General features: G+C 40.9%; 1 protein-coding gene across 3 annotated transcripts in view; it reads left to right on the top strand.

Moving 5' to 3' along the window:
• Positions 1 to 24,120, top strand: part of LRRC8B (leucine rich repeat containing 8 VRAC subunit B) — a 74,696-nt gene that overhangs the window by 16,682 nt on the left and 33,894 nt on the right. For 2 of the 3 annotated variants that reach the window (XR_014015211.1, XM_081225956.1), the window contains exon 2: positions 22,890 to 22,945. The gene's annotated coding sequence lies outside the window, so the exon portion shown is untranslated. Of the gene's footprint in view, positions 1 to 5,684; positions 5,704 to 22,889; positions 22,946 to 24,120 lie in introns of those variants that run through there. The other variant, XM_081225957.1, reaches the window with a different exon arrangement.

The raw sequence follows: 24,120 nt of genomic DNA, 5'->3' as shown, positions 1-24,120 counted from the left end.
TTCCCGGACCGGGGCACGGACCCGTGTCCCCTGCATCGGCAGGCGGACTCTCAACCACTGCGCCACCAGGGAAGCCCAGAACAGCATTTTTTTTGATAAAGCCATCTATCCTCTTTTCTGCTGGAAGAAGGAGAGGCCTCAATTCTATTGTAATTTAAGTAGTGTTTAGTGTAATATGATAAATGTTTGCAGAGTGATAGTAATGATTGTTCTTTGACAAAGCAAAAGGAAAAGTTGAGAAGTCAAAGACTTTGAAAATGCCCTAGGAGAAAATAAATTCAGAATTATAGCCATTTTGGGGGATAATTCTGCAGTTTTCTTTGAAGGGGGGCATCAGATGTTGAATTTTGCCTTTTCATGTAAGTAATGTAACAGGAATTTTTCTTAAATAGCTGACTGTATATCTTGCTTCCTTTGCAGTCTCTTAATTATAAGGCAGTGGTTTTTGAACTAGAATCTAGGTATGCTCTTGAATTCCTCTAGGGTTAATTTTGTTGGTTCTAAATCCCATCTGATCTCTATACTATCTTTCACATTCCCATTTTCCCTGTTGAGAGCTTAAATTTATTCCCATATTTCAGGATCCAAAGCAATAGTTTTTCTTATTATCAAATCAGATGGCCAGCCGTTTCTGCATTTACAGGTAATGATGTGTATCAACAACATGCTTTATAATTACAAGGCCATCTTTACATACATAATCGCATTTGACTCTGACAGTCCAGTGAGAGAGAGAGAGAGAGAGAGAGAATGGCTACAGTTAATTCCTATTTTATAGGTGAACTTTGAGAAGTCACTCAATATACCCAAAAATGACACACAAACAGAAGGACTAGGAGAAGAACTAGTTCTTTTAGCTTCATGTCTAGTGTTCTTTCTGGCCTGTCATACTTTGTGGGCACACCCTGTTCTATGCCATGAGACGTTTGCCATATAAGCAATTGAGTCAATATGCTGTGTGAAATTGGTGTACCAAATTTTAATAAACTTTTTAAAACCAGGTTGTTATTCTTTAGTACTCTTCCTACTAATCATTATCATTGCACTGTCTGTGTAGTGAGAGCAGTTTCCTGCTTTCCAGGCTAATGACATTGTGAGTATACAGCTTAGGAGGTACAGAACAACAGGACAACAATAAGAGAGATGCCCAAGGAGACATATAACTAAGTGACAAGTTCAGTGGAAACAATGTAGGAAGTGAGACCCAAGCTGAGCCTGGCAGGATGAGACAGAATTTGGAAAGGTGAAGGGGATGGAAGGGAAATATCTGAGCAGAGACGTACGGGACAGAATGTATGAAGTACTGAAATAATTGTGAAATGATATGTCCAGGATTTGCTTCAAAATAATCCTGGGCATGGGTGTGATATGAGTTGATAATTGTTGAAGCTGAGTGAAGGGTACATGGGGCTTCCTTATACTATTATTTATACTTTTATATTAGGGATTTTTCATAATAAAAAGTTTAAAATATAAAAATGGTATGTAATATTTTTGGACAGTGGGTAGGCTGGCCTATCTGGAATAAAGGGTTTGTTCAAAGGCACAGTGGGAAATGATGTTGGAAAGGTAGTTTGGAAACAGATTTGGTGGTGGGAGGGAGTTCATGAATATACACTCTGGAGTCTGGGCGAGTGCTGGTAGACACTGGTTCATTTACGAGACTTAAGTTGGACTTGACTGTGAGCTGAAGGTGGGGTCACAGTGCAGCCTGGCATCCTCGTCAAGGATGACAGCGGACCCACTTAGGGGGTTTCTTAGATGCCACCACACCTGACATGCCGTATTCAGTTCTGGAAGGCACATTTAAAGAGGGCTTCTACAAACTGAGTTTCAATGGTGGTGTGACAGAAGGTCTCACACCTTAGGAGTCTTTCTTGTAGAACACTCCATCATTTTATGGTTGTTTACCTGGAAAGGACTTATTTTCCCATCTGCCAAGTTCCTTCTCTACTCCTTTTAAAACTCTCTCTCTCGTGTGCCTGAGAATGGGCAGTAAAAGCAAACTAAAAACACTGCTGATTGCCCAGTAATATAGAGGCACATGTGCATGACGGCACCTAATTTAACCTCCTGGAAACAGCCTTTAACAGCAGCCAGTTACAGACAGAAGCACCCAACCGTTTAGAAAGCCTAACTCTTTGGTGTAGCTTTCGGAAGCAAAGTTCCCTCTTCCTTCCTGCTTAAAATGTTTCTCTATTGCTGAGGAAAAATAGGAGAGAAATTTGGATAGTTGGTAATATTAAGGAATTATTAATTGTTTGGATGTGATTCAGTGGTATGCTAGAGTTGACGAGAGATGATTGTTATGTTTTCAGGAATTTTGCAAGCCAGTTGTTAAACACAACCATTAAAAAATTATACAAACTTGAAGTATTAAAATAAAAGTAACACCCAAAATTTATCACTTCCTATTAATTTTCCTATAATTTGCTGTTATCTGTGCTCTTAAGGTTATTTATATCTAATGTCTCTGCATAGTCGAGGTACTGAATGTGTGCTGCACATTTCTTATCAACCCCACAGAAATTGGCAAAGACTACAAATCAGGGCCTTCCCCCTCCTCCCTCCCTGCCCCCCTGGCCAGAGAACTGGTTGTAAAATACCTACCAGCACACTATTGGGTATGATTATGATATTGTGGTTATATATATATATATATTTTTTTTTTCTTTTTGCGGTATGTGGGCCTCTCACTGCTGTGGCCTCTCCCGTTGCGGAGCACAGGCTCCGGACGCGCAGGCTCAGCGGCCATGGCTCACGGGCCCAGCCGCTCCGCGGCATGTGGGATCCTCCCAGACCGGGGCACGAACCCGCGTCCCCTGCATCGGCAGGCGGACTCTCAACCACTGCGCCACCAGGGAGGCCCATGTGGTTATATTTTTTAAACTCTTTACCTTTTGGAGATGCATACTGAAATAAGCCAGATAAAATATAATGTCTAGAATTTGTTTCAAATAATCCAGTTGGAGTGGGTATCATGACTGTTGTATCAGAGTGATGGGCACATGGGCTTCATTATACTACTACTCTCTACTTTTGTGTATGTTTTAAATTTTCCATAATAAAAAGTTAGTAATTAAGGAATGTTACAATATAAATAAATAAGTTGCCTATACCCAGGAGGCAGTCTGGTACTTGTCTATCCCTCAAACTTTGATGCTGACATTGATAAAATATTATTCTCTAATTTTAGAGACCTTATTTGTAACTGGTTGACATAGATCATTGAGCTTAAATGTCTGTTTCTCATTAAATAAAATCAAGGAATCACTATGTGCAGTTTACCATACCTGTAAGTATAAAGGAATCCAACACGGCCTTCCCTAGGGCACTGAAAAGCTCTCTCTTCACAGTGGGGCAAAAATGCATTGTTGGATTACAATCCTGTTTGCAGAACCAGTTGTACAGATAGGGAAAAGTGAATCAAGTTATTGCTCAGAGGACTACTTTGGGCTGTATGACAGCTGTGTACTCTCTAGATTTATTTTCAGTCTAACTGATTTGAGTCATTTCTCAAGAAAGGAGTGCTATCAAGTGAATTGTCTTCTCTGCAGATGAAGAGAGCCTTTCTAAACATTGCCTTGCTGGTAGAATTGATACGTTTGGAATTGTTGGCCTATGAATTAAATTAGACCCAATCCAATAACTTAAAGCACATAGCCTAGGTTGTATACTGACTACATCTCACAAAGAGTGCAGAAGTACAGTATTTTTTCTAGTATATATCTAGACATCAAATGGATAATTTGTAGCATAAATTTGTAGCTTAGAATACATCTCTTTTTTTCTAAGTTTGAAGTCCTTTTAAATTTCATTCGTAATATGCATCTGGAGAATGGTAGTAGTTTTCTTCGTGTCTTTGATTGTATAATAATTCCTACTTACCAAATGTAGTTGACCAGAAAAAAAATTTATGTAGAATAAGGAATGCAAGTGGTCACGGTGATTAGCCTATCAGAGTGGTACGGAAATTATTAGATTTATAAGGGGGACAGGGAAAGGCAATAAGAACCTTGAGGGGAAAGTAGTCTATAATAGCTTATCATTTTAAGTTATGTGAGTTTCTAGGCTGTGTAAGAAATACAGGCTTAGACCGTTCTCTAGGTTTAACCCCCCTCACGCACACACACACAAAATCAAAATGTCAAGCAATGAAAATAACAGATGTCAAACTCAGGTAAGCTGGGGTCAGAATACCAAAAGGAAGTCTAGCTTGAAGCAGATGCTGTAAACAGGAATTGAGATCAGGAAACCAGAAGTCAGAATAGGAGGGTAGAAGAATCATAACTCTTCCTTATAAGACAGAACTATGCAGAGGAATCACCTGGAGAACCTGGGAGGTTTTGACACTTGGCTACAGTTTTCCCCATGTTCATTTCTTTGTACCAATAACCTTCAATGCCCTGCAGGATCCCACCATGATACAGGTCCTAAAAGAATTTCTTTGGAGTATGTAAATAGAAAGCATGGTTCAGGATGAAGTTGGAACATGGAGATTGAGTCATGATTGCTAAGGAAAAACACATGTCAAGTTCTTGAAGTACAGGAATCACAGGACTGTGATTTATTCACTCAGCAATTATTTATTGAGCTCCTACTATCTGAGTTAAAAGCTGGGGATACATCATTGAACCTTACAGATAAAAGGTCTGTGCTCTTGGAGCTTACTGCCTAGTGGGTAGACACAGAAAATAGACAAAATAATTATATAGCACATTAAACAGAGATAAATTACATAGAGGAGAACAAAACAAGGAGTATTCTTTAGAATTGGATTCCCCAAGGATACATTTCCCAATTCTATCAAAGCTAGCAAAGGAAAGATTTTTATAAAAATACAAAACATACCACATCTGAAATTCCTTCCTGTTTCTATTAACTCTGTTGATGAACTAAATATATTCACTGTTTCTACAACCAACCAGTAGGTTTAAAGCACAAAATGAAGTTTAAGTAGCGTGGGAGAGCAGCTTTTTTACACTGAAGTACAATGAAAAATATGCCCTTACACATTTTGTTAGAGAGTTGGCCATTCATGATCAGGATGGTAGTGAGCACCTACAACAGGGAGGCTGGAAGTTATTTAAAATCTTCCAGTCCTGGGCTTCCCTGGTGGCACAGTGGTTGAGAGTCCACCTGCCGATGCAGGGGACACGGGTTTGTGCCCCGGTCCGGGAAGATCCCACATGCCACGGAGCGGCTGGGCCCGTGAGCCATGGCCGCTGAGCCTGTGCGTCCGGAGCCTGTGCTCCGCAACGGGAGAGGCACAGCAGCGAGAGGCCCGCGTACCGCAAAAAGAAAAAAAAAAATCTTCCAGTCCTGTTTACCTCCAGTTGGGCAGACAAGTAGAAGCCACACAAAGAGATGTGTGTGTGTGTGTGTGTGTGTGTGTTTTATAACATATAGACATTATGTTTTAGTCAACTTGATTGCCTTCATAAAAAATTAAATTGTCTCATCTTTAAATAGAAATATTCACAAAGGCAAGTATTAAGTGAACTAACTCCTTTATGCAGGAGATGGACTCAGTCTACATTTACGTCTCTATTCCAAATTACCAAGTGCAAGCCTTTAAATCCAACATTGGCCAAGGTCAGCAGCAAAAACGAACAGTCTAACAAACACATATGTTCTCCTCTCCCCAGGGCTCCAGTTTATTTCCAGCTGCCTACTAGACCTCACCACCTAAATGACCCACAGGTACTTCAAACTCAGTGTTTTAAAAACCACATTCATCAGCCTCCACTGACCACTTTTCACCATTGACCTTGTGGCCAAAACCAGGGTGGTCTCTTGTCCTTGAGTCTTGGCTTTCCTTAATACCTAGTCTGCCACCAGTCCTGATCAATACCTGAGTAACTCTAGAATCCATGCCCATAAACTATTTAGCCGAGTACCTGCTTGAAAGTACTACAGAATGATGGTACTTAAAAGTGCTTAAAAATATTGGCTTTTATCCCCGCTTCTGCTCACGCTTAGTCACATCTCAGCTCAAGCCTTCTTTCTTGTTTTTATCCCTTGGACTATTGATCTGGTCTCTTAACCTATATCGTACACCCCCCTTCTAATGAACCCTCCATGCTGCTGTCAGAGCAGCAAATACTAAATTTCTAAATGTGAAATTTGACACTGACCAGATCATTTCACTTCCTTGTATAAAAACCTTCATGGATTCCATAGCATGGTACCCAGGTCTCTTTATGATCTGAACCTAAATGGCCTTTTTACCTCACCTTCTTCAACTTTTCCACAGGGTTCACTCCCAAGAGTAGTACTTGGTCAAAACTTAGCTACACCAAATCCCTAATAAAGGTATAAAACCTTAATTATGTTAGTAAATTATCCTTGATTCATAGTGAAAGAGCAAATTCGCCAGATTGCTCATTGATCTTCCAATGAATATTGGAATATTAACTCACACTTTATGATCAAGCCTCTCACTCAACTTTATTCCTATTTCCTTTCCTCATCTCTCCCATCAGCCAATAGTGTCCGATTTTTTCTGTTACTGCTACTTAAATTCACTCCTTTCATTTTCACTGACACTCCCCTGTTCAGGTCCTGACTACTCAGTTATTGAATTACTGCAGTAGGATCCTACCTGGTACCCTTGTCTCCATTCTGCCTCCCCTCCCTTCTCCTGCCCCAGTGTATCTCTCATGCCCCACTAGGTTACTTTTCCTACAACATTGCTTGCACTCTGTTTTAGAATCTGTAATGGTTGTCTTTTGTGAGTCAAGTCAAGCCATACTCTTCATTCTGGAATCTTAAGTCCTCACTGTCCTTAGTGCCTCACTTATTTGTGAAGTCATCTCTGGCTATGAAGATCCGCTCCCCAGTGGGACCTCCTGCCTCATTGCTCCTCCCCACTCAAGACTCCCTGCTCTTGCCCTTCCCCAGCTGGAGGTCTTCTTCCTGATCTAGCTCCTGCATATCCCGAAAGGCTCAGATGCACATCACCTGTGCTGCTTTCTCCATTCCCTGAACTATAATTGTTGGCCTTTGTGAGAGGCAGCTTCTGCTGGTGAGAACAACACGATATTTGGTGTCAGTTATGGGATCAAGCTCTTGTTCACCAGACATCTGACTTAGGCAGCTTACTTTTTTCTCTCTGAGCTGGTATCCTTATCGTCAAGTCAAGTGAGTGATTTAAATGACTTATGGGAAAAAATGCTCCATAAACTTTAAAGCATTATGCAGATGTATCTCATTGTTGTCTCAACTATACTGTTTAATCCTTGATTATATGTATTCCTTTTCCCTATTCATTTTGTGTATGTTTCCTGTCTCCCTAACTTTGGGCATTTTAAGGGTAGACATGAGGTGAAATGCAGAAGTAAAATAAATTCTCATTTAGTGACCGTCATTCCTTCTTGTCCTATTTAGCCCACACCACAGCCAATGTTCAACAAATTCTCCCCTGTCAAGAGAATCCAGTAATTACAAGCATAAAGTATCAGGCACTAGAGTGAAAGTACAGGAAGTGAGAGAGTAACCGGGAGAAAATGAGGTGACCAGAGAGAAGGAGACGGCCTAGGCAACTGGCCTGCCTCCATACTGACTTACTTTATGGGTTCATAGACGAGCTCATTAGACTCTGAGGCAGTCTTTTCAATCTGTTTACACGATGGCAATAGAATTGCCTCATCTTCTTAGGAGTAATACACTTCTTGCATAGAGTAGGCTAGCAAATGTTTATCGAATTCACTACCCGCATGATTATGTATACTATTATGCACACACACATGTTTATACAGGCACATATACATGCCAATGGATGTCACTACTTACATAGTGTTTTTTTCCCTTTAAATTTCATTCTCGTGTGTAGCAGCAGTGTGTCTGCTTTGTCTGCAGAGTAGCACTGATATTCGCATTTGCGTTGTGTTTGTGCAGTGTCTGACAGGGGGTACCTGATTACTTGCTGAAGTCATAAGTAGTTTAGGAACTACCTTATTTAGATTGCTAAGAAATACCCATACAAATATTGCATTATTTCTCATATTAAGCTTACTCAAATCCTGCTTAAAATCAAAAATAAGAATAAAAAATAATAGTGAGAATTCATTCTGGTTTTGCACAGGTATCTTCTAGCTGCCTCTTCCACAGGCATCCTTCTAGGAATGAGGGATATGGTGGTGGAGTGCAGGGATTTATGATTCTGACTAGAAGGAAAATACGAACTGTGACAAGTCTTGTTTGATGACACTATCCTTGAACAATAAGAATAATCGTTGTATATTTATAACTTTTGCTATGTCTGGGTCACTGAGTCTTCATACTCAGTTAAAAAACAAACTAATCCAACTGTAAAGTATGGTTCCTGTTTTTAAGGAGTTTATAATTTAAAGTAAAATACAGGGAATGACAGTAATCCCAGCAAAACAATTAGGAGAAATGGGATTTGCTTGTTACCTTAGAAGCAAAAGGTACATTTCTCCAAAGTAAGTCTTTAAAGACTGTGATTGTTTTGTTGCAGGGCTGACTTAGTAGAATGAAAATGATAGCTTAACCCTGTTCTGCGTTCACCAGGTAAGCACTAGCATTTCAGATGAGCCAGCCTGGCCACAGGAAAAGGCATTTGCATTGAGGGAAATTGCCAGACAACAAAATGAAGACTTCTGCTTTTGCAAGTCCTCTTATTACTGCTTTAATTAGATTGATGTTTCCAAGGGAAAGTTTTTAAATGAAATCTTAATAGTGCTTCAGCTAATTCCAAATGTACTCTTTCATTTTACTCTGCTTTCACAATGTGATCTTATTTGGTTTCACTTCCTGGTTTGTCCACACAAGGCTGTTGCTGGGAAATATTTAAACAAAGTGTTTATGAGACATGAATATTGTTTTTTAATGGATGCATTTTGGTTTGATTTAGATTTAGTTCATGTAGTAATTTTTATAGAAATAAGATTTCTGATGCCTAAATTGGTAAGTCAGTTGCTTAAAGAAAACTTAAGGGGAAAAAAAAAACGTTTTGCCACTGAATTTAATTAAGTTACCTTGTGTTGAAGCCTACAGAACTGTTTGATTAGGCACCAGCTGTGAATCAAGTGAAATGTAGGCCCATAATTAGAGTAATTGTAACTTGATTTTAAACAGAGGTTTGATTGCATGGTGAGTGACATAATGCCTAATGATTTTTCCAAAAGAAAGGCCCAGTATACTCTTGGGCTGATGGCTTGCTTAGGGTGTATCTAACATGGCCACTAGTGTATCAGGCACAATTTTGTGTGTGTGTGTGTGTTTTAAATGACTGTTCTTATGTGTTATAACATTGCATGAAATATTTGGCTACTAATTCTAAAACTGATATTTTTATCCCAATGCATCTAATTTCCACTAAAGTATTCAAGTACCATCTAGTGTAGAAAACCTAATCAAATCCATTTCTCTTTTGAAAACATCAATTAAGACTTTTAGGAAAAATCTGCTCCCTCAAAATCTAATTGTTTTGTCCAGTTGAATCATTTTTTTGCGGTACGTGGGCGCCTCACTGTTGTGGCCTCTCCCATTGCGGAGCACAGGCTCCGGACGTGCAGGCTCAGCGGCCATGGCTCACGGGCCCAGCCGCTCCGTGGCATGTGGGATCTTCCCGGACCGGGTCACGAACCTGTGTCCCCTGCATCGGCAGGCGGAGTCTCAACCACTGCGCCACCGGGGAAGCCCCAGTTGCATCATTTTACTGGCTAATCTGAAAGCGTAATTTTTTTAAGCATAACTACTTTTCTACTTGATATTTTAATTATGTTTTATTTTATGTTTTATTTTACAAGTTGATCTGATATATACCCTAATATAGAATTAGGCTTCCTGCTCTCATTCTCAAATCCCTTCCAATGAATTCTTCCTGATGCTTTCAAATTAATTTCCCTAATATACGCTAATATGTCCTTAAGTGTATTTTTTTCCATCACTCCTCTGCTCAGATACCATCAGTGATTCCCTACTGCTCGTATGATCAAATCTAAATTCCTTCTGCTCTCATGAAAATATATGACTATTAATTCAACAAGTGATATTTTTATCTCAAAACAATTACTTCTCAGGTGCCTGTTATATGCTAAGGGCTGAGCTGTGTCTTGAAAAATTCTTAGCCTGACATTCTAGACTTTATTTGACCCAAATCTACTTTCCACTCTTATCTCCATTATTACTGTCTGAAAACTTCCACTCCATCCACACATGTCTCTTCACTAACTTCTTAAATTCACCTTGGCTTCCTCCTACCTTCTTTATTTGTTCCTCATTCCTTCACATAAAATATTAATCCTCCCTTCTACCCCTCATCCCTTCACCTCCCATTTATATAAATCCTATGCATTTTTCTTGGTCCAACTCGTAACACCTGTGCAATGACTATTATTTCTTTGGCATATATTGCCTTAAAACATAACTGTGTAATCCATTTGTTTGATCTTTCTTGTATTCATGCTTTATTTACCAAAGCATAAGGTCTTTTTGAAGTTCATGTTTGAGTTTGACACCTTTCTGTCCCTTTCAAAATCTGGGATGACGATGCTTTGCACCCAGCAGAAGCTAGGTCATGATTGTTGAGGACACTTAGTGGATGCAAGATGTGACAATCCTCCTATACTCTATCGGTACCCCATCTCTGGCCATGACACAAGTTGGTGGCACATAGGGCCCTCTTCATTTCTATCTCTGTTCAACTAACAGTGACTAAGTTGTTGCCTTCCTTCAGTGAATAAGACTTCCCACAATGGAAACACACGATGTTGTCAAATGTAAATAGAAAAATGTTATTTCTTGTGTATGGGTTAGGGGGAAAAAATGGAGACAGGAAGAAAAGACACCATTAGCTTTCTTGCTGCGATCCTTCTACCTTCAAGTTTGTTACTGAGAAATAACCGTAGATTCATTTGCTGTGCACAAAGGAGAAACCTAAGTCACTGACAGGAGATGATGCATGCTGTGCAGCTGGATTTGTCACTGAGCCACACAAAGCCCCACCCTCGTTCAGAAGTCATGTGTTAAACTTCCGGATTGGGAATGTGGCTTTTGTCTCCTGGGAAGCCATCACAGTTCCAGAGAGAACATGGCTTCTCTTCTTTGCTAACACTAAGTGAAGCGGCAGAGTCCTCTGAATTCTAAAGCCCAAGGACAACCCAATGTGCAGAAACCCTACCACTCACCGTCTCTGGAATGTGGACAATCTACCTGATTCCTATTAGTTCTTTGTGGGTTCTTTTAGAAGCCTGACCTTACTCTTATCACTTCAGTATCCCCAGAGCTGCCTCAAATTATTCTTAAGGCCATGGCTAAGCTCAATCTCTTTTCTCTTTTTGATAGGGCTGGAATAGAGACTTTATCTCCTAAAGGATTCAGGGGCCTTTGCATGTCATGTGGAATTAGGTGATTTGAAGATAAGATACTGTGGTGATTATAGGAAGTTGTTCTGGTCTTTGCTCCAAGCTAGAGGGGGAGGGGGTTCTCATTTTAATTCTTTTAATGTTCATTTAATATTTACTAGCAGCTTCTGCCTACTAAGCCCTGGGGATACAATGATGAGCATGAGACATGTAGACCAGACCTCCTAGAGCTTATACTTTAGTGGGAGAGAAGTAAACCTTAATCGAACAATTACACGAAGGTGTGTGCTAAGTGCTGTGAAAACAAGGAATAGAGAACTAAAAGAACACATTGTGAAGGGCCTGGTCAGAGAAGGGGTCCCTTAAGAAGTAACTTCTCTAAGTCATTAACTCAGGACATCCGTGGCTTAAATGACTGCCTGCTCTGTTTGGCCCTTGCAGGTGAGCTTGGCCTTCTAAGTGGACTGCTTGGCGCTGTTTCAAACTGCGACTAGTTTGAGTAAGAATTAGCCCTCCTGTAAGACTATTCTCATGCAGTGGGAGGTATGAGTGGTATAATAAGAAATACATATATATTTGGTCTTTGCCCTCAGTTTCTGGCACAGAGTTCCTAAAACCCTTGGAATTTCCTGACAGGAGCATCTTTTATTACTCATGATGAGCCCCTTTCAGCCCTACGTGGCTTTATGCTAATGGGGTGACTCTGGATGGGCCCCTAGAGAGCTTCAGGATGAGGGCTGGTTGCCAGAGGGACCAGCGGGGTGACTAGAGGGTTGGAACTTTCAGTCTACCCCCTGACCTCCAGTGGCCTGTGATTTAATCAATGATGCCTATGTAATGAAACCTCCAGAAACGCCCCTAAATGACAGAGTGTGGGAGCTTCCAGGTGAGTGAACATATCGAGGTTCTGGGAGGGTGGCGTACTCAGACGGCGCGTGAAAGCTCCACACCCACCACTCACCCTCCCCACACACCACTCACCCTCCCCACACACACCACCAAATATCTTTCCCTATGCATCTCTTCCATTTGACTGTCGCAGAGTTGTATCCTTTACAATAAACCTGTAAACCTAAAGTGTTTTCCTGAGTTCTGTGAGTCATTCTAATGAATTATCAACCTTGGGGGGGGGGTTGTGGGAGCCCCTGAATTTGTAATTAAGTTGGACAAAAGTGTGGGTAATCTGAGTACCTGGGACTTGAGACTGGCATCTAAAGTGGGGGCAGTCTTGTGGGACTGAGCACTTAGACCTGTGGAGTCTTGCACTAACTTAAGTATCAGGATAGGATTGCATCTCAGGACACCCAGGTGGTGTCAGAGAAGGTAATGTCAGAAAAAGAGACAACTCACTATGTTTATCCTAAATGGAGACCAGACATTTTTCTGCTCCAGCAGAGGAGCAAATGAAAACCAATGTTTGAATGAAATGAAAACCACCAGCAGCCATTAACCAAGTTGCAAACATGAAGCACTGATTTAACACCGAGGTGAAAGTGGACTTTTTACCTGAAACACAGATGACATAAGAGCTGGGTTTTTTTTTGAAACTGACCTATTTCTCTCTTAATGCTCTTGCTCAATCCTTTACTTCCCACACCTTCTTTCAGTGAAAATAGGAGCTGGAAGAGATAAGCAGTCTTGGCTGACCCTAACGTTTTAAAAGTCCTCTCTGGGTTGGGCAGACAAAGTCCTCTCTGGGTTGGGCAGACAGACTGTGAGCCAGAGGTTGCAGGTGTTGTTTTTTTCTTTCTTTTTTAAATCCCTAGTTGATAGTGTGAATGGTCCATTTTCAGTCCATTATTGCAGGGTGGATTTGGAGAAGAACTTTTCTGCTCACGTTATTATCTTCTCACAGTAAGGAGACTACTGCCAGTTTTGTGTTTTGGTCACATATTTCTACCTGGACCCCTGTGCCTTTTTAAAAAATTCTTTCTGACTTTGTAGTAGGACTTAAGTGTGAGGGGGTGTCAGTGACCTTGTAACACTTGCCGTTTTGTTTCCTTGGAACCAAGATGGTGTAAATAAGACTCACTTCGTGGGTTGTTTTGTTTCAGTTTAGGATAATGCTCCAAGGCCAAAAGCATCCTCTTCTAAAATTACTTTACTGGCAAAAAGAAAAAAAAAGGTTTTCTCTAATGAGTTCCCCTTTACATTTATGTGCACCTTTAATGATTTCAGAATGCTTCCACAGTATTTCTTTTACCACTACTGTCAGCTTAGGGCCAGTATGATTGGCCACGTTTTGAAGCCAAGGACATGGCGGTCTGGACTTGGGCGAGTGGTTTGCTTTAGCCCATGCAGATGGCGGTGGAGACGGGCCTGGGAATCGTTCCAGTGCATATTTTCCACACCGGGAGCAGAGAAAACCAGCCCCTACCTCTTACCCTCACTTGTGGGGGGACTGGAGGGTTAGGGGAACAAAAGATATGAAGATAAATAAAAAGTGGGCAGTTTGCAGTTACCTAAAGCAGCTCCAGAACATCCACAGAGCAACATCTCAGCAGGAGGAGTGATCATCGCTCTATGCTTCCAGAATTGACTGCCCTATCAATGACTGCTGCTGACCAGGAAGCAGAATAAAACTTCTGTAAATATGCCTGATATCTGGGAGCATAGACACCAGTAACATGTAGATAAAAACAGAGCCAGAGGCTTTAAAAATGCCTTCCTCTCACAGCAGTAGTCCAAACTGTATCAGAATCCATGACACGGGCAGCATGAGCTGAAGTTAAAGGCAGCCATATCCAACTTGTGAGGTTGTGTGCGTGCCCAGGGTGAGCCATGTGGCCATGTGATTCTTCCTATTCCAGCTGTCCTCAAGTGAGTGGTGATCACAGAATATGTCCAGTCTGCCCAGCCTTTTGCGGTCAGACACTAGCATTCCTGGGAAGGAAATAGCAAGAGCTAATAAAACCACAAGAGAAGCTGGATAGCACTCGTTTCCATCGTGTTCCAGTGCCAGCTGCTGCCCCCCACCACCTCCCTGAGACATTGTCCTCATAATAACAAATAACCAAATCAGGAGGTGATGTGTTTTAGAAAGAGCTCTCTGGCTGCAACATGGAAATGGGACTAAGGAAGGGAAGGGAGGAGAATATTTCAGCTGTCTTCCCCAAAGATGAGGCAGCCTCCACCCAAGGCAGTGGTAGCAGGGATGCAAAAGAAGGGAGTAGTTTAAGAAAAGAACCAATTGATTTCAGAGGATAGAGGAAAAGAAGGTTTGGGGTTAGGTGCGTGAGCTCTTGATGTTGCTGTCAACCTTCAACATCACTCAGCTAACAGTGTTAATGTTGCTTCCAGTGTTCAGGCACTCAGGAAGAGCAGGTTTGGTGTGGGTGTGAGAAGAAATGGCAGGTTCAGTTTGGGACATGCTGAGTTTAAGGTTTCTACACATCTCAGTGTAGAGCTGGGAAGATAGCGGGGAGATGATTCTGCAGTTTAGGATTAGGGAACTGGGCTTGTCATATAATTTTGGGGAATCATCTACAGGGAGGTGGTGGATAATTCCTTTATCTTGTTTTTTCTTTTTTTTTAAATTTATTTATTTACTTTTGGCTGCGTTGGGTCTTCGTTGCCGCGCATGGGCTTACTCTAGTTGCAGGGAGCGGGGCCTACTCTTCGTTGGGGTGCACAGGCTTCTCATTGCAGTGCTTCTCTTGTTGCAGAGCACGGGCTCTAGGTGTGAGGGCTTCAGTAGTTGTGGCTTGCGAGCTCTAGAGTGCAGGCTCAGTAGTTGTGGCGCACAGACTTAGTTGCTCCGCAGCATGTGGGATCTTCCCGGACCAGGGCTTGAACCCATGTCCCCTGCATTGCTAGGCAGATTCTTAACCACTGCACCACCAGGGAAGCCCTGGATAATTCTTAAGAATAGAGGATGTCATCCCAGGAGAGCATGTGCATGAGCAGAGAAGCTACTGGTCAGTGACTGAATCCTGGCGAACCCCGCTGCCTGAGAGATGGTAGTATTAGGACCCTTCCAAGGTTCCCTCTTACCTTTTTCCCTTCAATTAAAATCAATGCTTTCCTCATATGCTTGACCTGATGACCTTCTTTTCTTGCTGTGACCCAGTTTTACTCTCTTTTTGGCAAGCCCAATTTATTAGTTTCCAATTGCAGATCATTCAGAGTGCTCTCTTTCTAAGGAAACACGAAGCAGCCATCTTTGGGTTAATGCTTTTCCTGGTGCCGTCACCTTCTTCTTTCAAAGCCCTTCTTGATTCTCACCACTCCATAGGAGTCTCCTCAGATTAGGTCTCCCTTAGCTCCAGCGGCAATTAATCAACTCGCAGGATAATGGAATGCAGGAAGTGGAGGGTCCAGCTATCATTTGTTTCTCTCTTGAACATGACAAGTGAGGGAAGTCAGGTCAGATGATGTGAGATGACTTGCCCAACACTATACTGTCAGTGAGATGTAAAGTAGAGAGTAGAAATGTCAGGGTCTCCTGACACCTAGTCAGGGCTTCTTTCTGTTAGGGTGTGATGCCTCTTAGTCTTCTTCTGTGTGCCATGGTGATGGTTACTTTCCTTCATTTAAACATCCCGTTTCATTACTACATTCCCTCATTCTTCTTCAATATAGCCCTATAGAGAGGCAGAGCAGCTCTTGCTATTAAATTGTCCCTCGTTTGATATGGATCACTACCTTTACTCACTCATGCCTTGAATGGACATTTCTACCACACATAATCCAGAGACCAAGGAGGTAACAAGGCAGTCCTACAAAAATACGTGTTATTATGAAAGCCTCAGGGATTGATTGACTAGTGTAAGTGCCTGATAAGTATGTCTGCTAAGGTAAAGGATTATGATGGCTCTTCTCTAACCACTTACACACACACACGCAATCTCTCTACCTTACCACCAACTTCTTCCTCACCCCGACTCACGCCCTATAAGGCTGTCCTAGATGCTTTCTGCTGAATTGACCTCTAAATAAAAGAAGATTAACAAGAGGATCAAATACTTGGCAAATTCATCTCAAGTTATTAATGATTGTTGTAAGCATGTGGGTGCTTCAGTGGTTATTTTAGGAGAAAAGAAAGATCTCGTGTGTGTTTACCTAGCTAGTCACTAGAAGATATTTGAATGTGTTAGCTTCATATATGGCTGTTTATCTAGTATAAAAGAGACCCACACCTTTTCTAGGCAAATTAGTGAGATCATATCTCCCCCACCCAAATCCTTCCAATTAAAGGTAACAAAAAATTGATAATGAAATATTTAGTATTTATTATAATAACCTATGAATTATGGACAAAGCAAATTTGACACAGTAAAATAATATTTTTATGTGTTGGTATGTTTTCTAGTACATGGGGGCCCACTGTATATTTATTTTGTGTAATCCATTTGTGTTCATTTTAAAGCAGTCAGAACAGTCTTCCTGTTTTACATGATAGATTTTTTTTGTGGTAAAATATATGTAATATAAAATTTACGATTTTAACCATTTTAAAGTGTACAGTTCTGTGGCATGAAGCACATTCACATTGTTGTGCACCTGTGATTACAGATTTTAAAACATGGCCTTGGGTGATACTGGCTATATCTGACTTGTCTGCAGCATGAATCTTGATTGGGAAGGCAGGCATTGCATCAAAAATTAGAGGGTACTTGCACAGGTTAACTTTTTTAAAATGTTGCATCATCTTGTATTGTTTTGGCTTCACGATACTTGGTCTTCCCTATGTGTCATATATTAAATAATTGAGGTAAATTACATTTATATTTATATTGCACAACACTTTCTAGTAACTGGAGTCATGTGATACTTTGCAAAACATGGCATGGAAATCTCTAGCTTGGGTGGAAAACCAAACCCCCTAATATCCAGTGTGGTTTCTCTTTACAGGATAATTTAAAGCCAACCTTTAAAGAATTCACTTTAAATAAACCTACTACTCAGTTAATAAATTATCATTTTTGAGCATTTACTTTGTACCTCCTGCTATGCTAAACATTAGATTTATAGTTATCTCATTTAATTCTTAAAACGCCTCCATTATTATCTCTATTTTACAGATGAGAAAATTGATACTTAGTTTATCTAAGATCAAGCAGGTGGTAAATGACACAGTCAGAACTTGATCTTAACCATTCTGCTATACTCCCTTCCTCCTAAGAGTGTCAGGTAAGAACTAAGCCTAACAAAGTAACTAACAGATTGAAGACATGCGATACTTTTTTATTAAGTCATTCAGAAAGAAGGTCCTATTTAGGTGATATGGCATAAATTTAGTTTAACCACATTTTAATAGTAAGGCCAGGAAGAAAACCCATGTAAAAGATCATTTAAATACAGATTAAACTTGGGTTATTCCTCTTGTCGTTACAGGGGTGGGTGAATGTTTCTCTGTAAGAGGTTGTGCCGGTAGGATGCACTCCTGTTCATGTTGATCTTCATTACTTGATAGAGGCAAGCAGGATGGAGGGAGCAGTTGCTGATTCAGTTTCACTAGATGGAATACTGAGTAATGAACAGGGAAACTGTATAGATCTGATTTTTAGATTGTGTCTTTCAGTTTCTCTAAAAGATATTGTTGGTGTTTTTTTAAGCAATGTCACATTCTATGTAAAACTCCTTTTAACATAGCTTATTGGAGAGGTGGTGTAGCAGATGGTGTGAATTCTTCTCCTTTGTGAGCTTGAGCATGAGCAAGCTTCTTAGTTCCTCCCATCCTCACCTTTCCCACCGTTAATAAGAGTTGAGGTCATTCTCTTTCTGACTTACTTCACTCTGTATGACAGACTCTAGGTCCATCCACCTCATTACAAATAGACAAATACCGTATGCTAACACATATATATGGAATTTAAGAAAAAAAATGTCATGAAGAACCTAGGGGTAAGACGGGAATAAAGACACAGACCTACTAGAGAATGGACTTGAGGATATGGGGAGGGGGAAGGGTAAGCTGTGACAAAGCGAGAGAGTGGCATGGACATATATACACTACAAAACGTAAAGTAGATAGCTAGTGGGAAGCAGCCGTATAGCACAGGGAGATCAGCTTGGTGCTTTGTGACCACCTAGAGGGTTGGGATAGGGAGGGTGGGAGGAAGATGCAAGAGGGAAGAGAGATGGGAACATATGTATATGTATAACTGATTCACTTTGTTATAAAGCAGAAACTAACACACCATTGTAAAGCAATTATACTCCAATAAAGATGTAGAAAAAAAAAAAGTTGAAGTCATACTACGTACCTCACTAAGTGCACAGTAAATGGTAGCTTTCCCCTTTCCACCTCCCACCACCTTTCTCCATTCAACAGACAATTACTGAGAATCTCTTGTGTGTTAGCTCCTGTCTTGCACACTGAACTCTTCTAAGAGCTCATAGTGAGAGGCAGGGAGGCATCTGACCAGCTATTTGTGATGCAGTTTAATAGAAACGGTAGAACACTCACCATTCCCTCGATGCCAAAGAAGCACCAGGTATGGAACAACTACTTGTTGGGGGTGGGGGGAGGGGGTTGAGTGAGTAGCAGTGTTTATTTTAAACATCTTTTGTGTTTAACGGTCATTCAGTACTCGGTGAACATTAAACTTTCGTGTTTTGTGGTTAGAAATTAACTTGATGTAAACACTAGTCTGATTTGCAATGCATGGCAATTGATTTTTGTCATTGGGTTAACAATATGGTAGAGCAGATATAGCATTCCATATACTGATCACTATCAGAAGTTACTGGTTTTGTGAGACTGAAACCATCCCTGTACCTGAAATATCGTTAGCTTGATAATAGCACACAGGGTTGTGGAACTACGACACTTAGGGAGCATCTCATATGTGGCAGGCCCTGGGTGACAAGGAAAGTCCTTACCTTCCCAGAGCCTGTGGTCTTGGGGGAAGGTGGACTGGACAAGAAATGGGCACAGAACAACATGGTACACAGTATCCTTGTTGGGTGGTATCTTGACGCTTCCGCTGGTCCCAGCATTATTCCTGTTGCATTATACTGTTCATTTGTACAAAAGAAGAATTTTGAAATCATAATTTGATATGATATTAAGGTCATTTAAGACTGCTGTGGCATTTATGCATTGATCCATCACTGATTCAAATTGACTCACCGTCATTATAATGTAGCCAGTCAGGCTGAATTTGACAGCACTTCTGCATTCAGATTTGTGAGATGTCATGTTTGATGAGTAAGCTGGCAAATATGAAATTTTCTCCTTTCTTTCTGAAGGGAGAAGGCTTAGCCTCTGCCTCTGAATTTCTGTACCTGTCATGAGCAGGTGGCAATGCCTGAGGCTCTGTCCCCACTGCTTTGCTTATCACCCTTCCAGGCCCACCGTGTCTGTACAGCAGATGTGCGTACAGGTCTTCCAGAGAGCCAGGCCTGCTCCTCCATACCCTTGGTTCCTAACTGGGTGGGGAAACCTGATCTGGTATTATTGGTTCACTCAATAATTGCTTACTCAATATTCATGATGAGTGCAGGGGCAGGACTGAGACATGGGCGCACCCTAGGTGGGCTATTAACTTGTTACTCTGGGCAGGTTAATGATTTGATGTCACTTCAGACTGCTATTCTTTAAATATTTGTTCACAACATTTTTTTTTTTTTTTTTTTTTTTTTTTTGCGGTACGTGGGCCTCTCACTGCTGTGGCCTCTCCCGTTGCGGAGCACAGGCTCCGGACGCCCAGGCTCAGCGGCCATGGCTCACGGGCCCAGCCGCTCCGCGGCATGTGGGATCTTCCCGGACCGGGGCACGAACCCGTGTCCCCTGCATTGGCAGGTGGACTCCCAACCACTGCACCACCAGGGAAGCCCTGTTCACAACATTTTGAAGAGAAGCCAGGAGCTGTATGAGAGGGAAGAGGGTAGCCAAAGAGCCCCTCTAGTTCCCCCTTCTGCCAGTTCCCAGGATCTCAACTGACCAGAAGTCTCTTTGTCTTTCCTTCCAACCACATTCTGAACAATCCCTGAGAAAAGTCTGGTAGATACTATTTTACTTTAATTTAGCTAACTTTCCAAAGATGTTTCAACACCCCATTGATGAATTGGTACAGGGAAGCTGCCGTAATACCGAGGCGCTTAACCTAGCCTCGGAAAGAGTTGCTGGGGTAGATCCTGAGAATATAGGTAAATAAGATTCTGCCCCAGTCCTCAAGGAACTTGAGGCAGTAGCTTATTACATGTCATAAAACAGTGTGAGATAAAGTATTCCAGGAAAGCAGATGGAAGAGCAGTGAACGCAGGCTGTGGAGGTCAGTGTGGCTCATGCGGTGATTCATGGAGTGAGGCTAGGGTGGGACCGATGGTGAAGTGAAATGTCCCTCTCTTAGGTAAATCTGGTATTCAGAGTTTGAACCTTTCAAATTGATGAAAAATAGGATACTTTAATTTTACACAACCTAAAGCCTTAATCTTATGGAATTGCACAAGGCAGGTTGAATAAGTGTGACATTGTAGGGATTCTTGCCATATTGACCTGCAGAGATTCTTGACTTCTTGCTAAATCTTAAAAGTAATCTAGGGCTTCCCTAGTAGCGCAGTGGTTGAGAGTCCGCCTGCCGATGCAGGGGACACGGGTTCATGACCCAGTCTGGGAAGATCCCACATGCCGCGGAGCGGCTAGGCCTGTAAGCCACGGCCGCTGAGCCTGCGCGTCCGGAGCCTGTGCTCCGCAACAGGAGAGGTCACAACAGTGAGAGGCCCGCATACCGGGGGGAAAAAAAAAGGAATCTATCACTGAAAGACAAATTCTCCCAAATGGAAAGCCTTTCTCAGATTCTAAAATTTTATAGTAGGCCTTTGCTTTTACTACAAAGGAGTTTGTTTTGTCAATCTCCACTGTCTCCACTGGCCAGAAGGAAATAAGAGCACCCAGACTTCTCAGTTTTCAAAGTAAAAGCCTTAGGGCCTTTTGTTTTTCTATCAGAAGGCTGATTATCCCCTATTGTTCCTTAATCCACAGTCACTTGGGAGCGTTCCCTTCTGTGTCCCTCACTGGGAACCTTCTGAAAGGAGCTCTTATTTGAGAAAGGGAGCTCTCAGTGTTAGGCTTGTCATCTCCAAATCTTCCAGGATACATTTTTTTAGGTTATCTTGGAATTGATTTTTTCAGTGAAAATACACATCTTGTGTCTTGCCTCTGGGGAGAGTAAATGTTTTTCAGAGGGTAGGTAAAGCCGGTTTTATAACACCCATCCAGCATGGCTAGCTGGGGAGCCCACTGATGCTTCCTCAGAAGCTGGGTCTGTCACAAGTACTGTGACAATCCAAGTCCTGTTTTGATCTTGCCTAGTATGGACTGTTTATTTCTATTCTTAGAAGCGTTGCCATTTAGTACTTTCACATTTCATTCTTGCAACTTATACTTTGGTTCGCTGCTGGGGAGGAAGAAAGGTGATAATGTTTGCTGTTGTTTCTAAAATTAGTTTGAGTGATTTTAAGCTGGATAAAGAAACTGAGCTGCATTTTGTTTTTTTACTTGGCAGCAATGGCTGCACTCTGAGATGACAAGTTGTCATTATGAGAGAGCTTTCATTAAATTCTGCATTTATATCTTCTCAGCAAAATATTACTCTGGTTTAGGTAAATGTGAAACAGAAAGGAGGAATGAAACTCATTGTTAAAACATGTTGGGAAGCATTCAACCCAATTCAAAGAAATGCACAATAAAGCAACAAGATCCTTTTCATGTGTGGAATTAGCAAAGACTTTTATTTTTAATGATGATTCCCACATCTGGTGAGGGTACTACTCATATTGTTTATAGGAAAGAAAATTAGCATAATCTTCTTGGGAAGTAATTTGATATTATATATCAGAAGCCTTAAAATGTTCATGCTCTTTGATCTATTACTCTTACCTTTGGAGGTCTATGCAAAGGAAATCATATGAACAGAGTTAGAGATGTTTACAGCATTATTAGTAATAAAAAGGGAAAACATAAGGTTCAGTAGGGAAGTGATTTTGTAACCTATGACATAGCCATGTATGAACTATTATGCTTCAAAAATGATGTTTCGAGAAACTACAACAACATCGAGAAAGCCTATGAGAAATGATGAGGCAAAAAGAGATCTCAATATCATAACACTGAATTTTATAATGGCATAGTTATGTAAAACTAGCTGGCCGGCAAAAACAAAAACAAAATTGGAAGAGGAAAACGATCCTAAACATTAAGTTGTTTTTTCCCCATGTTTCCCTATTTTCTGTAAGAAGCATAGATATTTTCAATGAGTTTTTCTATCTTCTATTTATAAAATGAGTGGTGCCTCATAATGCTTACCTCTTTCTTCATTAAAAATTTAAAGTTCATATTTTATGCCTTGTAAATTGCCATGGTGATGGGATTAAATGTGTAGCTTGTGACAGTGATTTTGTTTCTCTCCCTGGGTTTTAGTTGACACCTTTTGTAAGAGGTCAGAAAGTGATCTCTTTAACAGCAGTGGCTTTTTAAAAAAGTTATCTTTTATATGTTTCATAAAGTTATTATAGACGTTTGAAACTTTAGAACCACATAAGTGGATAAATTGTCTTGCAATCCTATGATGCATAAAATATAACAATATGTTTATGATTTCTCTTTAGGAATTTTTCAAATAGAAACTAATTGCAGAGTTTCCGGTTGACCAGGCATTCATAGGGTAAGATTAATATTCTGAATTGTGAACACATGGTAAAGATAATTACTATTACACTGGTAGCTTGGGGCAAATAAATACTGAATACTTAGTGTGTAAAAAGAGATTACTGTTCTTACAGATGTTTTGAGTAAAGTCCTTTTGATGTTTTTAAACCAGTTAAACAGAAAATTAAATCTGTATACATTTTGGTAAAATGTCATCTTCCTATCCTTTGTTGGTTTTGTATGTAGAAAAGGATATGTGTATGTGTTTGATATTTGTCATTTTTTTAACATTAAAGATCTAAGGAATATAATAAATGTCTATGAGAGACTTAGACTCCATGACTCCATGTCTATATTTTTCTGATTTTTGTTTAAGGTAGCATTTTTTTAAATTAATTAATTTATTTATTTATTTGGCTGCATTGGGTCTTCGTTCCTGCGCATGGGCTTCCTCTAGTTGCAGAGGGCGGGGGCTACTCTTCATTGCGGTGAGCGCTTCTCATTGCAGTGGCGTCCCTTGTTGCGGAGCATGGGCTCTAAGCTCGTGGGCTTCAGTAGTTGTGGCATGCAGGCTCAGTAGTTGTGGTGCATGGGCTTATTTACTCCGTGACATGTGGGATCTTCCCAGACCAGGGCTCGAACCCGTGTCCCCTGCATTGGCAGGCGGATTCTTAACCACTGCGCCACCAGGTAAGTCCCTAGGGTAGCATTTTTAATGTATAGAATTGGTTTGCCATGTTTCCGTAATGAAAACATGGCCATGCTTTCCTAGAGTAGGTAAGTCAGAAATAAACAAGTTCTATATCCTGTTGCTTCCTGCAAACATCATTCATCTTTTACAGTTGTGGAAGTTTAATCTTAAATTAGCTCTGTGGAAGAGCTTTTGACTTTGACATGATGAATGATTAATTTGTACACTGTATTAAATTGCATGGCTCTCCAGTGTTGTGAATATGGCATATGTCTTAAAGCTGTGTCACCCAGCTCTGAACATATAGTCCAGGTAAAGCAGTGGTGAGGACAGTGGATCTATCCCCTGCTGTATTCTGAACACCATTCTTTTTACAGATGAAGGTAGATACTTGGACTTCTCGAGTATATCCGCATTTCCCTGCTGATTCATTGAGTTGACTGTGAATTCTTAAAAGCTAGTAACAGATCAGCTACTTTTCTCCTTATGACTCTTCAGTG

This window comes from Mesoplodon bidens, assembly GCF_964165515.1.
Source record: "Mesoplodon bidens genome assembly, chromosome: 2".
NCBI lineage: Eukaryota > Metazoa > Chordata > Mammalia > Artiodactyla > Ziphiidae > Mesoplodon > Mesoplodon bidens.
This window is presented reverse-complemented; position numbering and strand designations above follow the sequence as displayed.